Source organism: Homalodisca vitripennis, chromosome 8, assembly GCF_021130785.1.
Source record: "Homalodisca vitripennis isolate AUS2020 chromosome 8, UT_GWSS_2.1, whole genome shotgun sequence".
Taxonomy (NCBI): Eukaryota; Metazoa; Arthropoda; class Insecta; order Hemiptera; family Cicadellidae; genus Homalodisca; species Homalodisca vitripennis.
The window spans coordinates 10,595,826-10,612,294 of record NC_060214.1 but is presented as its reverse complement, the minus strand read 5'-3'; the positions used below and the strand labels follow the sequence as shown (position 1 = coordinate 10,612,294).

Sequence of the window (16,469 nt, the reverse complement as noted above, 5' to 3'; positions counted from 1 at the left end):
TAAAATCAATACACCAAGACGTGGGAGTGTAAAAGTGTTTTGAGGTACAGCGCTGTTCTATTTGTGCTAAAATCAATACACCAAGACGTGGGAGTGTAAAAGTGTTTTGAGGTACAACGCTATGTTCTATTTGTGCTAAAAATCAATACACCAAGACGTGGGAGTGTAAAAGTGTTTTGAGGTACAACGCTGTTCTATTTGTGCTAAAATCAATACACCAAGACGTGGGAGTGTAAAAGTGTTTTGAGGTACAACGCTGTTCTATTTGTGCTAAAAGTCAGTACACCAAGACGTGGGAGTGTAAAAGTGTTTTGAGGTACAACGCTGTTCTATTTGTGCTAAAATCAATACACCAAGACGTGGGAGTGTAAAAGTGTTTTGAGGTACAGCGCTGTTCTATTTGTGCTAAAAGTCAATACACCAAGACGTAGGAGTGTAAAAGTGTTTTGAGGTACAGCGCTGTTCTATTTGTGCTAAAAGTCAATACACCAAGACGTGGGAGTGTAAAAGTGTTTTGAGGTACAGCGCTGTTCTATTTGTGCTAAAATCAATACACCAAGACGTGGGAGTGTAAAAGTGTTTTGAGGTACAGCGCTGTTCTATTTGTGCTAAAAGTCAATACACCAAGACGTAGGAGTGTAAAAGTGTTTTGAGGTACAGCGCTGTTCTATTTGTGCTAAAAGTCAATACACCAAGACGTGGGAGTGTAAAAGTGTTTTGAGGTACAGCGATGTTCTATTTGTGCTAAAATCAATACACCAAGACGTGGGAGTGTAAAAGTGTTTTGAGGTACAGCGCTGTTCTATTTGTGCTAAAATCAATACACCAAGACGTGGGAGTGTAAAAGTGTTTTGAGGTACAGCGCTGTTCTATTTGTGCTAAAATCAATACACCAAGACGTGGGAGTGTAAAAGTGTTTTGAGGTACAGCGCTGTTCTATTTGTGCTAAAAGTCAATACACCAAGACGTGGGAGTGTAAAAGTGTTTTGAGGTACAGCGCTGTTCTATTTGTGCTAAATCAACATCACACAAGACGTGGGAGTGTAAAAGTGTTTTGATGTACACGCTGTTCTATTTGTGCTAAAAGTCAATACACCAAGACGTGGGCGTGTAAAAGTGTTTTGATGTACAACGCTGTTCTATTTGTGCTAAAAGTCAATACACCAAGACGTGGGAGTGTAAAAGTGTTTTGATGTACAACGCTGTTCTATTTGTGCTAAAAGTCAATACACCAAGACGTGGGAGTGTAAAAGTGTTTTGATGGTACAACGCTGTTCTATTTGTGCTAAAAGTCAATACACCAAGACGTGGGAGTGTAAAAGTGTTTTGAGGTACAACGCTGTTCTATTTGTGCTAAAATCAATACACCAAGACGTGGGAGTGTAAAAGTGTTTTGAGGTACAACGCTGTTCTTTTTGTGCTAAAATCAATACACCAAGACGTGGGAGTGTAAAAGTGTTTTGAGGTACAGCGCTGTTCTATTTGTGCTAAAATCAATACACCAAGACGTGGGAGTGTAAAAGTGTTTTGAGGTACAGCGCTGTTCTTTTTGTGCTAAAATCCATACACCAAGACGTGGGAGTGTAAAAGTGTTTTGAGGTACAGCGCTGTTCTATTTGTGCTAAAATCAATACACCAAGACGTGGGAGTGTAAAAGTGTTTTGAGGTACAGCGCTGTTCTTTTTGTGCTAAAAATCAATACACCAAGACGTGGGAGTGTAAAAGTGTTTTGAGGTACAGCGCTGTTCTATTTGTGCTAAAATCAATACACCAAGACGTGGGAGTGTAAAAGTGTTTTGAGGTACAGCGCTGTTCTATTTGTGCTAAAATCAATACACCAAGACGTGGGAGTGTAAAAGTGTTTTGAGGTACAGCGCTGTTCTTTTTGTGCTAAAATCAATACACCAAGACGTGGGAGTGTAAAAGTGTTTTGAGGTACAGCGCTGTTCTATTTGTGCTAAAATCAATACACCAAGACGTGGGAGTGTAAAAGTGTTTTGAGGTACAGCGCTGTTCTTTTTGTGCTAAAATCAATACACCAAGACGTGGGAGTGTAAAAGTGTTTTGAGGTACAGCGCTGTTCTATTTGTGCTAAAATCAATACACCAAGACGTGGGAGTGTAAAAGTGTTTTGAGGTACAGCGCTGTTCTATTTGTGCTAAAATCAATACACCAAGACGTGGGAGTGTAAAAGTGTTTTGAGGTACAGCGCTGTTCTTTTTGTGCTAAAATCAATACACCAAGACGTGGGAGTGTAAAAGTGTTTTGAGGTACAGCGCTGTTCTTTTTGTGCTAAAATCAATACACCAAGACGTGGGAGTGTAAAAGTGTTTTGAGGTACAGCGCTGTTCTATTTGTGCTAAAATCAATACACCAAGACGTGGGAGTGTAAAAGTGTTTTGAGGTACAGCGCTGTTCTATTTGTGCTAAAATCAATACACCAAGACGTGGGAGTGTAAAAGTGTTTTGAGGTACAGCGCTGTTCTATTTGTGCTAAAATCAATACACCAAGACGTGGGAGTGTAAAAGTGTTTTGAGGTACAGCGCTGTTCTTGTTGTGCTGAAAAGCAATACTCCAAGATGTGGCGCTGGACATTACAAACGAATTCATACAGATGGAACACACAATACAACTATGTAAGTATATATAGTAAGTATAAATCCTTACATTTCCTTCCATTCGTGTTTTAAATTCTGTTGTACTTTTCCGAAACGATTACTATCTCTACGTAAAAGAGCTGGGAGATCCATCTCAAGATTTTCATAGTGAAATCTGACTAAACAATTCTCCCACAGAAACTGGATTCCGTCGGGACCATCTCATGTACAACAGGGTGAAGCTATTTCATACTGTACCGTGCCTCCTGAGATAAGGCTACTGTAGTGTTGTCGAGTTTGTCTGGTCGCTGATAGAGCTACAGTGCTCTTATTTGTCCAAGCTTGTTGCCACAGCATACGACGTGTACAGTTTGTACTGTGGTGGATAACGACGATAGAGTTTGAGTTTGCAAGTCTTACTTATCAATACGTGGTAACCTACATCAAGTAAAACTTGCTTATGTTTGTTCCCAATAAAATATTGACCCAATTCGATCTATAAAATACACAGTATCCATCTGATCGAGGAATAGGCTACGTGTTCGAACGTGTTGACATTGCTGATAACGAACTACTTATATAATTTAATATTAAATACAGGGTGGCGCAAAAGTCACTGGACAGTTTGTTAAAACAAGACTAGATTTATTTGAAATTATTTTTTATTACAAACAATACTTACAATTATTTTTTATATTCAAATTGTTTTCCGTCTTCGTTAATACATCTTTGAAGTCTTTCTGGAATACTGTTACATATTCTACGGCATAGTGTGGGATCATTGTCCAAACCATAAAATGCGTCATGTATGTAGTCTTTCAGTTCGTCAATAGTATGTCGTGCACTGTTTGTCTAGACGGTGGTTTTGATCTAAAGTGTATTCCCCATTCATTAACAACTGCAGTAGCACCAGTTTTATAAAATGTTTTTAACGCGAAAATCCGTTCCTCTTTCGTTAAAATTATGACTAATATTTAACAAAAATTCTATTAGAAAAATAATAATTCGGGGACTACAGCTATAACACGTGTCACAGATGAACTCACTAGGTTCCGATTGTTGTGTGTTTCATTGCATTGGATTGCCAACTTAAAAAGGCATAATTACCAACATTTAGTAATACCAACATCACGGACGAAAACTATTGTACTACGTCTTGCTGTTATTTTTTTCTTCTTTTAACCAACTGTCCAGTGACTTTTGCGCCACCCTGTATTATAGGTTTCATTCGGCTCAACGTGTTTTGTCATTATCGTTGTACGCTCAATCAATCTTGTAGGGACGCACCACCACGGAGTGTGACTGTTACAAAGTTTCCATATACAAGTTTCCTTTACATTCGTGTAGGGAGGAGATCGGTGCGAGCGAGGTGGTGGTGGTGGCGACGGCGGCATGGGCCGACAATTAAATTACAACGTGCAGTAAATAACAGTAGAGAGACAGAGAGAGAGATAAAGAGGGCGAGAGACACACACACGATCATCAGACGGCCCTGTAGCAGTTCTATATCATACGTGGTCGTGGACGTGGGGAGAGAAAGCCGAGATATCGTGCACGGAGCTCACGAAGTGTGGACCCTGCCGAGCCGCGGCACTCTCTTCACACACTTCACACTGTGCAATCAGTCGTTATGAAAAACATTCAATAACACTAACCATATCTTCCAATTTATGCGTCACGGCAATCAAACTTCTTTAACATACAGTAGTTAAATGTTTTACTTTGATAGGACCATCCACTTCATTAAAATTACAATTTATTGAGATTTGTGATCACATGCACCCCCCTCCCCTAAATCCAAGTCTTAGATACGCCACTGGCTTGACATACCACAACCTGTGCTTAGGCGCCTATACAAACGTCCTGGAACACAATATTACAAGGTATAAAACACAAATGTGTTCCAAACACCGCACCGAGTCTGTAAGTTTGAAAGATTAGCCGACAACCTTCAGAACGTCCACCGTGTATTTGTGTGGCACTATCGGCGTTCACAGCTTTCCGTTGATGGAAATTTAATGATCGATAGTTAGGCGTATCTCCTGATTGGGGTATCCAGCGCCGCGAGATAGCGACCTGCATGATTCTGCACACCTACACCCCCTCCCCCATTACGGTTACTGTGGGGAGAACTACACATAGAACCAGCGCGCGGTTAAATCTCAAATGCCTTCAATTTTTTTCTATCTCAATCTGACTAGATAACCGAATTTCATGAGTACAACATAAATGTATCTGGTAGCCTTAAATATTCAAAATGGTCCACACTAAATATTGATTAAAACTCTCTGATATTTGTGACCAATCATAGTTCCTCCACATTTTGATAACACTTTTCAAAATATTTTATATGTTGATTTTAATACAGTATTATTATTAATTTGTTTATAATTTAGAACTGCGCAGTTTTATAAATATGCATTTTTAAAGACAATATTGAACAATCGATTTTATTTAGAAAAGTAGAGTTTAATTTAGACAGCCTACTGTCTAAATTACCTATTAAATATTAAATAATATTAAATAACCTATTAAACGCTGCATGTGATGTTTTTGGGTCAGGATGCGTTCAGATTAATCACCATCACCAGTGACCGTGCCACGATCATACCGTTACTGACTACCCCGCTACGCTTGGACACGATGTATTAAATCTAATTTTGTGATTCAAGTGATCAAACTTTAAAGGAAATTACACCTGTTCTTACATATACGTTCTATCTAGATCTTAAAGTAACTTGCAATAATTTTAACTGGTAGAATTTATTTGTTCGAAGTTTGTTTTTGACGATGGACAGATTGTGAATGAAACAGGATTTTCCGGACATCTGCCGTTTGTAAGTGATAAATACAATCAGTAACACCACGTTCCGAAATCTGCTATCTGAGCTCTTCTTCGGGTAAATGACTGAAGTAATGCACGACCAACATCTAGGTTACAGTAAACAAAACATACCAGAGCGTTGTGACACGCATAAGTCAGGAACAACAACAGCCATGTTATGTGTCTATACCGTGGACGCTAACTCTAAAACATGCACTTAATAATATGCACGGTCTGTAACAATCGTACCCAGCTATAACATTAAGAGAGGAGAGATGTTATGTCACTTACGGTATACAGGAAACTCGTATGTTCACCAACCTAGAACAGAACAATTACCAAGTTAAACAATACATATATATATGACACAATACACAAATACTACTATTACTACTATACCTGTACAATATTACTCCAGGCACTATTGTTATATTCACAAGTGTGGATAATTGCTAATCTGAGGTAAACAGCCCCTTACTGAATAGACCCCCAATACAAGAGACGCTGTTTTTTGTGGACTCGAGGGGTGGGTGGGAGGAGTACCGGGTCGAACGGAAACATCTAGAAGAAGAAGAGGAAGAAAAGCACATTGACCTGCGTACACAATACAGCGATATTCTCCGAGGGTTCCACAAGGGCAAGGACAAAAAGCAGGAACCCGACCTGGAAGGGCAGGTGGTGTGGTGTTGGCCCAGGAGCCCTACACAACTACACACAACACACAAGAACTGTGTGGACTACATGCAAGACACCTTCAAGGGGAAATTTTATCGCTCGTTATGCAATGTCCGGGAAAACAGCGACTACGTCCGTCCGCCGAGAGACGCGCGTTCTATTGGAAAACAAACAAACTCAATTAAACTACGTCAATACCGGGAATCGGTTATACAATAACAGAAGCTGCTAGGTGCCAATCTCGAGAGCTGTTCAGTGAGATTGGATCTGTTATATAAAAATGGCATTTATTTTGTAACAAGTAACAGCGGAAATCGCTTCTTGTCATATTGAAGTGGCCTCTAGCATTCTAGCATTGTAGCACAAGTAAACCATCACTGCAGAGCTGGCGCTTGCCACGGGCCAAGGTTATGGCGCTTGACGGGTGTTTCACGGGGCCGCCCTTCCACTCTAAATTAACGAAATCGAAATATACGACATACGAACGAGAAATCAATGATAACAATTTAAAAAGATACTGAAACACCCTAACTGTTAGTGAAACACCTTCCACTTCTACTCCTTATTTGACTAAAGCTTCTTAGAACGCTTTAGTGAGAAGTAACAGACATTTTCGGGAACTTTCGTTGAATCGGATATTCGAAGCAAAGTTGTTCTGTTGTTTTTCGCAATTAATAAATAACAATATGACAAAAACAGTTCTTTTCTATGTATTTTATTTGGATCGGAATAAGTTCTTCAGTGCGATAAAACCGAATGAATACTAGGATTTATTCGGTTCTCCCTATAATCCGACACGCTACGTACACTGTATTCAGTGAACGTTTCCTTATGAGCGACTTTTTCGGTATTTTTGCGTTTATTGCAGCATTTAAAACTGCAGACACTGAATGGATACAGTGTTTTTACAATTATACCTCGCGAAAATCAGTAGATTCGATGATCCGGCCAGTCGCAGTACAACAGAAGTTCTCGCCGGATTAACGAGGTTTTACTTGTCCACGCGGATGAGGAGGAAAGGATGAACATTTACGCAGGACAAAATAAGGATCAGTCAATATAGTGAACGAATAAAATCCTAACACCACCACTACTAAGGGCACAACTGCTGCCAACCAGTTACTCAAATTTCCTGCGGATTTGAAAAACTCTTCAATACGTTAAAGAAGTCTCCATGTGAGTCCTGAAGAACATTTAAAATGTACAGAATATCATCAACCACTAAAATATAAAAAAATGTAACAGTCCTCAAGAAGCAGGACTACATCAAACTGCCGCCAGTAAATAACGTCCTATCAAGACGAAGTACATAGTGGGCAGGTGTGTGGGTAGGGCGGCAGGTGTTCTCTGGGTTTGTCACCCCCCCCACCACAACCAACAGACCCCTAATCACATTCCCACCGCCTCGGATGAACCCCTCAACCACTCGCACCGCACTTGATTGAGTCACCACAATCTTGTGTCTGGCTGGCTGATGTACACCCTTGTGCAGAGTCACACAATCATCACTCCACAACCAACAGACCCCTAATCACATTCCCACCGCCTCCGATGAACCTCTCAACCACGCACTTGCTACTGAGTCACACAATCTTGTGTCTGGCTGGCTTGGCAACTGTACATGGGCAGCAGGTGTTCTGGGTTTGTCACCCCCCCCCTCCACAACCAACAGACCCCTAATCACATTCCCACCGCCTCCGATGAACCTCTCAACCATTCGCACTTGCTACTGAGTCACACAATCTTGTGTCTGGCTGGCTTGGCAACTGTACATGGGCAGATGTGTGGGTAGGGCCGCAGGTGTTCTGGGTTTGTCATCCCTCCCCTCCACAACCAACAGACCCCTAATCACATTCCCACCGCCTCCGGATGAACCTCTCAACCATTCGCACTTGCTACTGAGTCACACAATCTTGTGTCTGGCTGGCTGTGAAAACTGTACATGGGCAGATGTGTGGGTAGGGCCGCAGGTGTTCTGGGTTTGTCATCCCTCCCCCTCCACAACCAACAGACCCCTAATCACATTCCCACCGCCTCCGATGAACCTCTCAACCACTCGCACTTGCTACTGAGTCACACAATCTTGTGTCTGGCTGGCTGTGGCAACTGTACATGGGCAGCTGTGTGGGTAGGGCGGCAGGTGTTCTGGGTTTGTCATCCCTCCCCCTCCACAACCAACAGACCCCTAATCACATTCCCACCGCCTCCGATGAACCTCTCAACCACTGTACTTGCTACTGAGTCACACAATCTTGTGTCTGGCTGGCTGTGGCAACTGTACATGTTCAGCTGTGTGGGTAGGGTGGCAGTTGTTCTGGGTTTGTCACACCCTCCCCCTCCACAACCAACAGACCCCCTGATCACATTCTCACCGCCTCCGATGAACCTCTCAACCACTCGCACTTGCTACTGAGTCACACAATCTTTCGTTTTGAAATACGATGAATACACGCCATAAATACTAATTTTGAAAATGTATATGTCTATATATCTCTTCATTGTTTATAACACGTGCCACATTACGTTTAAATTATGCTAAATATTCCATTCTTTTCACAATTGTTTTACTGCTTAAATTTTTGTTAAATAAATAATTTGATTCCCGTAGTTTAGTGTTGAGACTAGACGACCTCAGTACCGAGTAGCGAGTACCGAGTATCGATATCAGATACCAAAGTACGACTGTTTACACAAGGCTTATGTCACATTTCACCATCTGCGATACGGTGTCGACTCATGGTGCCTTATCACGCCGGCGGTCCGTCACTTTAGATCGATGTCACTGATGTAACATACCGAGTGAATCACCGCCTTAGACCAAAACACTGACTGCAATGTTAACTCATTTCAGCTCAATGTTTCTGAAAAACTAAACGTATTCCTTAACCTCCATCGATGATGTTTCTATACTAAACTGAAGCAACATGTGAACATTGAAACATAGATAACAACTCATTTCACATGAATTGTCTGTCGCTATACAAGTATTACGACATATATGTAAATAAATAAATAGGAAGCAACTTATCCAAAAGATTCTCATCAATACCGAAGGGTCTAACAGACACATTTCCTAGTTCAGAAACAAAGAGCCAGTTTTTACACTGCACATGCACACGTCATCTCGTTTTACGTGAAATCTGTAGAGGAATTTCCTCCAAGAAATAAATGGATCTCTGACGCACCATAGTGGTCAAATCGAAAATACGAGGTTACGAAAAGGGAAACGCCAGATAATAATTTTTCATAGACCATATTTATTTCTTTACAACAACAAATCATAAAAATTCAAATGACCGTCAGTAAAACAAAGTATGAATTTACCAGACGTAAACGAACCTGATGAAACTTTCACGTTTTTCACGCTATTTTTACATCTTTAACGATTGGCTGTAACAAGCTAAAACACAACTTGGTTAGCGTTTTACACAGCGGCTGCGAGACTATTGGTAACACTGACTTTACTTTACCATTGATAAGACTGTCATGTGATAACTATCAGAGCAAAGTAACTTGACTAAACCTTTCCACCGAGTAGGTTATCAAGAGGAAAACAGTTATATATATACCTGCATGATACTCACGTGCACGGCCAGAGGAAAAACTAAATCTGGGCTACTTTTGGATGTCGAACAACAAAAGTATTGTTTTCTAAATCGATCATACAATTCAATGACTTGTCTTTAGACAGAAATCATGAAAAACAGTACATTATGTGCAGCAAGTTGGAGGGGGGAGGGAAGCGTTACATTATTTGTCATGCAATGTTAAAGGAAAGGAGGACTGTCAAGTCGAATTGACAGCTTCTTGATGAGATTAAAATGTATTAATGCGTAAAAATAAATGTTATCATGGTCTCACTACTATGATATGCCCGTTATCTTTAAGACAAACCGAGAAAAAACAACTCAAACATCCAAAACACACGTATATTTTTGGATATAAATAATTTAATTCACAAAAATACTTCAAAAATAACTCACACAAAATAAATTATAACTCAAAAACCAATCAGTACAAATAAAGTTCGATATTGTCTATATTTTAATCTGCAGCCTTGAATCGAACTAATAAAGAGTCAGTTTAACATCACTGAACTCAGTGTGGCCTATAAGATCACTTTGTTGTCGAGATAACGTACGGAAGGATAGACATTAAATGTACCCAGCCTCACAAGTTGTAGGCTTTGCCACCGCTCAGCCAAGAAACCCATTTCGTGCCAAAATTACCACAAACAAGTAACCTGACAGAAGTACCCACCGCAGCGTGTTTACTACACACACAGCGTGAGTACCGAGTACCGTGGCGAGTACTCACAGTCCCATCTACAAGAACACCAGACTGAGAGTTGATCTGTGATGAAACACTGCATTCCTGTATCTCAGAGACAAATGTGCCCGGTGGAACCAGAACTGTTGACAGTGACTGACATCGATTGCCCGGGTCCGAAGTGCCGCAATATTGTGTAACAGCGTGACTAACCCTCCCCATCTCGTCTACTACACACACAGCGTGAGTACCGAGTACCGTGGCGAGTACTCAGTGTCCCATCTACAAGAACACCAGACTGAGAGTTGATCTGTGATGAAACACTGCATTCCTGTATCTCAGAGACAAATGTGCCCGGTGGAACCAGAACTGTTGACAGTGACTGACATCGATTGCCCGGGTCCGAAGTGCCGCAATATTGTGTAACAGCGTGACTAACCCTCCCCATCTCGTCTACTACACACAGCGTGAGTACCGAGTACCGTGGCGAGTACTCACAGTCCCATCTACAAGAACACCAGACTGAGAGTTGATCTGTGATGAAACACTGCATTCCTGTATCTCAGAGACAAATGTGCCCGGTGGAACCAGAACTGTTGACAGTGACTGACATCGATTGCCCGGGTCCGAAGTGCCGCAATATTGTGTAACAGCGTGACTAACCCTCCCCATCTCGTCTAACGTCCCAGTACTCAGCGTGAGTACTGAGAAGTAGCGGCGTCTCCTACACACACGGTGTAGCCCCCTACACATTGCACTGCACAAGTTGGTGAACAAACCAAATGTTATATTTCAAACTACTAAATATGGATACTAAAATATAGATAGCTGACTTTCTGATGTATCTTCAATTCATGGACCAGATCCCTACGTTAGTTGATAAGTTTATGTTGCCATTCTTGTTGAAATACAGGGACAGACTGTACAGAATCTCTAAATCGAAAACAACTTCTTAATTTTACATACTCGTCATTGTAATTACCATTTTATTACAAAACCACCTCCTATAATTGCCATTGAAAATGTTTACCCAAAAGATGGTACATATAAAATTTAAATCTAATTGGCTATTAAAAATACTTAATATTTACAAACAAAACTATTTTTCTACGTAAACACTAATTGTAATCAACTTTATTCACTAAAATGATGTGTTCATTTCGGTAAAAAGATCATGCTAAATTCTTGTTTTGTAGCAGCATACACACTATTTGAAGAGGCGGAAAAATGTAGTAGTTTGTATGAAGGGAATTATATTTTGCTAAATTAATTGTTATTAAAATGTTGACAAGACCAGATTTTGCAAATAGCGTCATCAATTTAGTGGCGTTTACGAGGAAGCCAATAAAACGTTTTGATTTGTTTAAAATAATTGCAAAAATGGAACGAGCCAGCGGCTATTTTATATTATAAAAAGTGAAGAAAGTAAAATTATTTTATTAAATCCGAGTGCTGACAGTTGACTTTAACCGAGCAAACCCCTAATACTGTCTCAGACTCGATTCCACTACTGAAAGTCTTCCTACAATTAAAAGTAATGACACCGGGTAGCGCGCAGGGGTGTCCCCCGACAATCAGCCACACTGACAGGTCTCGCTTGATGTTTGACGAACATCAGCGTCAATCAACACAGCACACGGTGTCGTGGTTACACAGGTGCCGTCGAAGGCCTCAAATACCAGAGACTCGGTCCGCATTCCATCGCCTACCACAACTTTTGTTCGACCTTTCGTTTGCAAATCTATAAATAGATAATTACATTGTTTTGTTCTTCCTTTCAGAGACACTCGTTCTACTGTAGTTTTGGCAATAATAACACAATACCTCGTTAATTCAACCAAAGTAACACAATTACATGCATTGGTCATGTCAGGTAACTTCTTACAACAATTTACAATCGTCAATAAAATAACTGAAACTACTTGAACTGTTAAGATATTATAAAACTACCAGGTTGTCCAATTAGTCGTCATTCAGGAATTTACGGAGAAAAATATTAAATTAAGGAGAAATAACTTAAGCCTTTTTCTAAATTTTAAATGGTTTGACTCTGTTTTTAGGTGCATAGGGAGTTTGTTAAACAGATTAATTTCATTGTAACGGAGATTTTTTTTAAGAAAGCTGTGTGATGTCCAGGGACTTGAAGATTGTTAGAAATTGTTAAATTATACTGATGGTTACGAGGAATTTTGAAATATTCAATGTATTGAGTTAGAAAAGATAAAGTTTCGTAAATTTAAAGACATGGAAAAGTAAAAATATTGGAAGACTTAAAAAATCGGTTCACAAGATTGACGCCTGTTAATTGAAAAATTACACTGATTGCTCTTTTTGTAGGCGGAACAGAAACAGTGACCTTTTATTCTCGCACCCCCACCCATATGGGCAGGGCATAGACGAGATGCGGGTAAATGAGTCCGTAATATGCAGAAAGAAGAACATCAGAGTTAGACGATTTTGCTGAGGTGCGAATTGCAAATTCCCGAGCTCACATTGTTGGATAAATGTTCAATATGGTTGTGAAATTTTAGATTGACGTCCAAGAAATATGTTGTTAATCTTTTAATATTTAATTAATATTTCCCTTTTTAATTTACCTCCATTGGCGAATTTCGACTTAACAGTTTTACGAGTAAACATCTTGCCCTGACAGAGAACACTTCCTGCCCGTATGTAGGCATATACGTAGAGTACATGTAACACAGACACAGTACGTGTACAGAGTACGCGAGTACATTGAGAGCACAGGTCGCCGACCTCACACCTTGGACTGTACATTCTATCCGTAGAGTACATGTAACACAGACACAGGTCCTGTTACGTGTACAGACACCTGTACGCGAGTTAGCGGCCGAACACAACCTTGAGAGCCGCGTGCCCAGTTTGAATGAACAGGTCGCCGACCTCACACCTTGGTCTGTCTGTAGGACATTCTGTACGTAGAGTACATGTAACACAGACACAGGTCCTGTTACGTGTACAGACACCTGTAAGCGAGTTAGCGGCCGAACACAACCTTGAGAGCCGCGTGTTCAGTTTGAATGAACAGGTCGCCGACCTCACACCTCGGTCTGTCTGTAGGACATTCTGTACGTAGAGTACATGTAACACAGACACAGGTCCTGTTACGTGTACTGACACCTGTACGCGAGTTAGCGGCCGAACACAACCTTGAGAGCCGCGTGCCCAGTTTGAATGAACAGGTCGCCGACCTCACACCTTGGTCTGTCTGTAGGACATTCTGTACGTAGAGTACATGTAACACAGACACAGGTCCTGTTACGTGTACAGACACCTGCAAGCGAGTTAGCGGCCGAACACAACCTTGAGAGCCGCGTGCCCAGTTTGAATGTAACAGGTCGCCGACCTCACACCTCGGTCTGTCTGTAGGACATTCTGTACGTAGAGTACATGTAACACAGACACAGGTCCTGTTACGTGTACAGACACCTGCAAGCGAGTTAGCGGCCGAACACAAACTTGAGAGCCGCGTGCCCAGTTTGAATGTACAGGTCGCCGACCTCACACCTCGGTCTGTCTGTAGGACATTCTGTACGTAGAGTACATGTAACACAGACACGGGTCCTGTTACGTGTACAGACACCTGTAAGCGAGTTAGCGGCCGAACACAACCTTGAGAGCCGCGTGCCCAGTTTGAATGAACAGGTCGCCGACCTCACACCTCGGTCTGTCTGTAGGACATTCTGTACGTAGAGTACATGTAACACAGACACAGGTCCTGTTACGTGTACAGACACCTGTAAGCGAGTTAGCGGCCGAACACAACCTTGAGAGCCGCGTGCCCAGTTTGAATGAACAGGTCGCCGACCTCACACCTCGGTCTGTCTGTAGGACATTCTGTACGTAGAGTACATGTAACACAGACACAGGTCCTGTTACGTGTACAGACACCTGTAAGCGAGTTAGCGGCCGAACACAACCTTGAGAGCCGCGTGCCCAGTTTGAATGTACAGGTCGCCGACCTCACACTTTGGACTGTCTGTAGGACATTCTATACGTAGAGTACATGTAACACAGACACAGGTCCTGTTACGTGTACAGACACCTGTAAGCGAGTTAGCGGCCGAACACAACCTTGAGAGCCGCGTGCCCAGTTTGAATGTACAGGTCGCCGACCTCACACTTTGGACTGTCTGTAGGACATTCTATACGTAGAGTACATGTAACACAGACACAGGGTCCTGTTACGTGTACAGACACCTGTAAGCGAGTTAGCGGCCGAACACAACCTTGAGAGCCGCGTGCCCAGTTTGAATGTACAGGTCGCCGACCTCACACCTTTGGACTGTCTGTAGGACATTCTATACGTAGAAGTACATGTAACACAGACACAGGTCCTGTTACGTGTACAGACACCTGTAAGCGAGTTAGCGGCCGAACACAACCTTGAGAGCCGCGTGCCCAGTTTGAATGAACAGGTCGCCGACCTCACACCTTGGACTGTCTGCCTGTCTGTAGCTGCACACTGACAACAATATACCATCGTCTGTCTGTAGGAACATTCTATACGAGTTATCACACGCAAGCACGGACAACAAAAATAATTAAAAACAAAACAAAATGTAATCGTATCACTAGATTATCTGCTAGAATGGTCATAGGGACTCATTATCTGAAAGAAATTGGACGTAGCCAGTTTTGCTACTCAAAGATAAGATGGTTTTACCGTTTCGTACTGGAGTGTGGCGATAACATATTATGTGAGAGGAAACCATAATTTAAAATTAAGGCCTTTGAATATTTAAACTTAACATTGAGAGATATATTTATTACTTCAATTGATGTTGATACAGTAATAGTTGATTGTGGATATGATGCACATTTGTTAATACGTATTTGTTGAATTTTTGGATTTTGTTGACATGTATTGTTGTTGGATATTTATTTTCTTGACCATTACAAAATGTATATTATAAATGTATTTATTTATTGTCACGTTAATGCCTTTATGGTTATTTATTGTCGTGTTGGATTATATACATCACTAAGTTATTTATTTATTATTCCGTTTGTTACTGTAATTTATAGAGGTATAAATACATTACCGTCCTGTAATCGTATGAATGTAAAGGTGAAAGTTTATGTTTGTCTTGTACACAATTCATATATTGAAGACGGACAGTAAAACCGCAGTCAGCCGAAGGACTCTGATATAAATATAAATGTGTGTAAAATTTCTTTTCTTCATTTCGTGACATGTTGGCATATGAAATGTAATAATATTTATGTAAATTCTTAAATAAATAAAGATTTTTTGAAATCAGACAACTATACGTACCTTACTACCTTAGTGACCAAAATGCCTTTACACCTTACTTAAAAATATACACATTTCAAAAGTTATAGTGTAAAAATAAAATTACTGCCACTACCACTGGATTCGGTTTTAAATGAGTTTTGTTACAGAAACGTGTGGTCGGAGACTCAGCCCACAAGACCATTGCATCTTACTTCACAACACTATAGTTGCATCTAATTCAAGAACGTAGCCAGAAAATATTTGGGGGGGGGAGGGTCCAGACAACTTATATTTTCCCATAATGGACAGAGAGTAACGCCCCATTTTGTTCCTTAAAAAGTTCTTGACCCGTTTCTTTGTTCTTTCAGACAGTAGGTGTTAATAATACTGAGTTATTTAAATAATAATAATAGTTTGCTAAAACAACTATTGAAAAAATGGGGGACCCGGGCCTCCTCGCTTCGTACGTCCTTGATCTAATATTTAATTTGTTTGTAAAAATATGCCGTTACCAATTTAAACTGTGCTTTTGATAGAGTACAATCTGATACCGGTGAACAACTAGTCTCTACATTTCCATATGACCGTGTGCCGGATGCATCAGCAATATCGAGACATCAGCACAAGTCCGGGTGAGCCGTCAGCACTAGACATGTCTCCGCCAGGAGGAGTTCAATGTCTCATGTTCGCCCACAGCCACGTTTACAAGTGCCGTGTACTGTCGTTACCTGCTGTACTGTGAGAATGTACACAGCGGATATATATTAAAAATCCAGCATCTATGAACAACTGTAAAGAATGCTGTAATCAATTCAGAGTACTACTCTATAGCAACATACTGGA

General features: G+C 40.9%; 1 protein-coding gene across 4 annotated transcripts in view; it reads right to left on the bottom strand.

The window, feature by feature from the left end:
* Positions 1 to 16,469, bottom strand: part of LOC124367282 (A-kinase anchor protein 1, mitochondrial) — an 89,917-nt gene that overhangs the window by 37,488 nt on the left and 35,960 nt on the right. The window contains exon 1 of one of the 4 annotated variants that reach the window (XM_046823990.1): positions 5,714 to 5,743. The exons of the other annotated variants lie outside the window; for them this stretch is intronic. The gene's annotated coding sequence lies outside the window, so the exon portion shown is untranslated. Of the gene's footprint in view, positions 1 to 5,713; positions 5,744 to 16,469 lie in introns of those variants that run through there. 4 annotated transcript variants of the gene reach the window in all.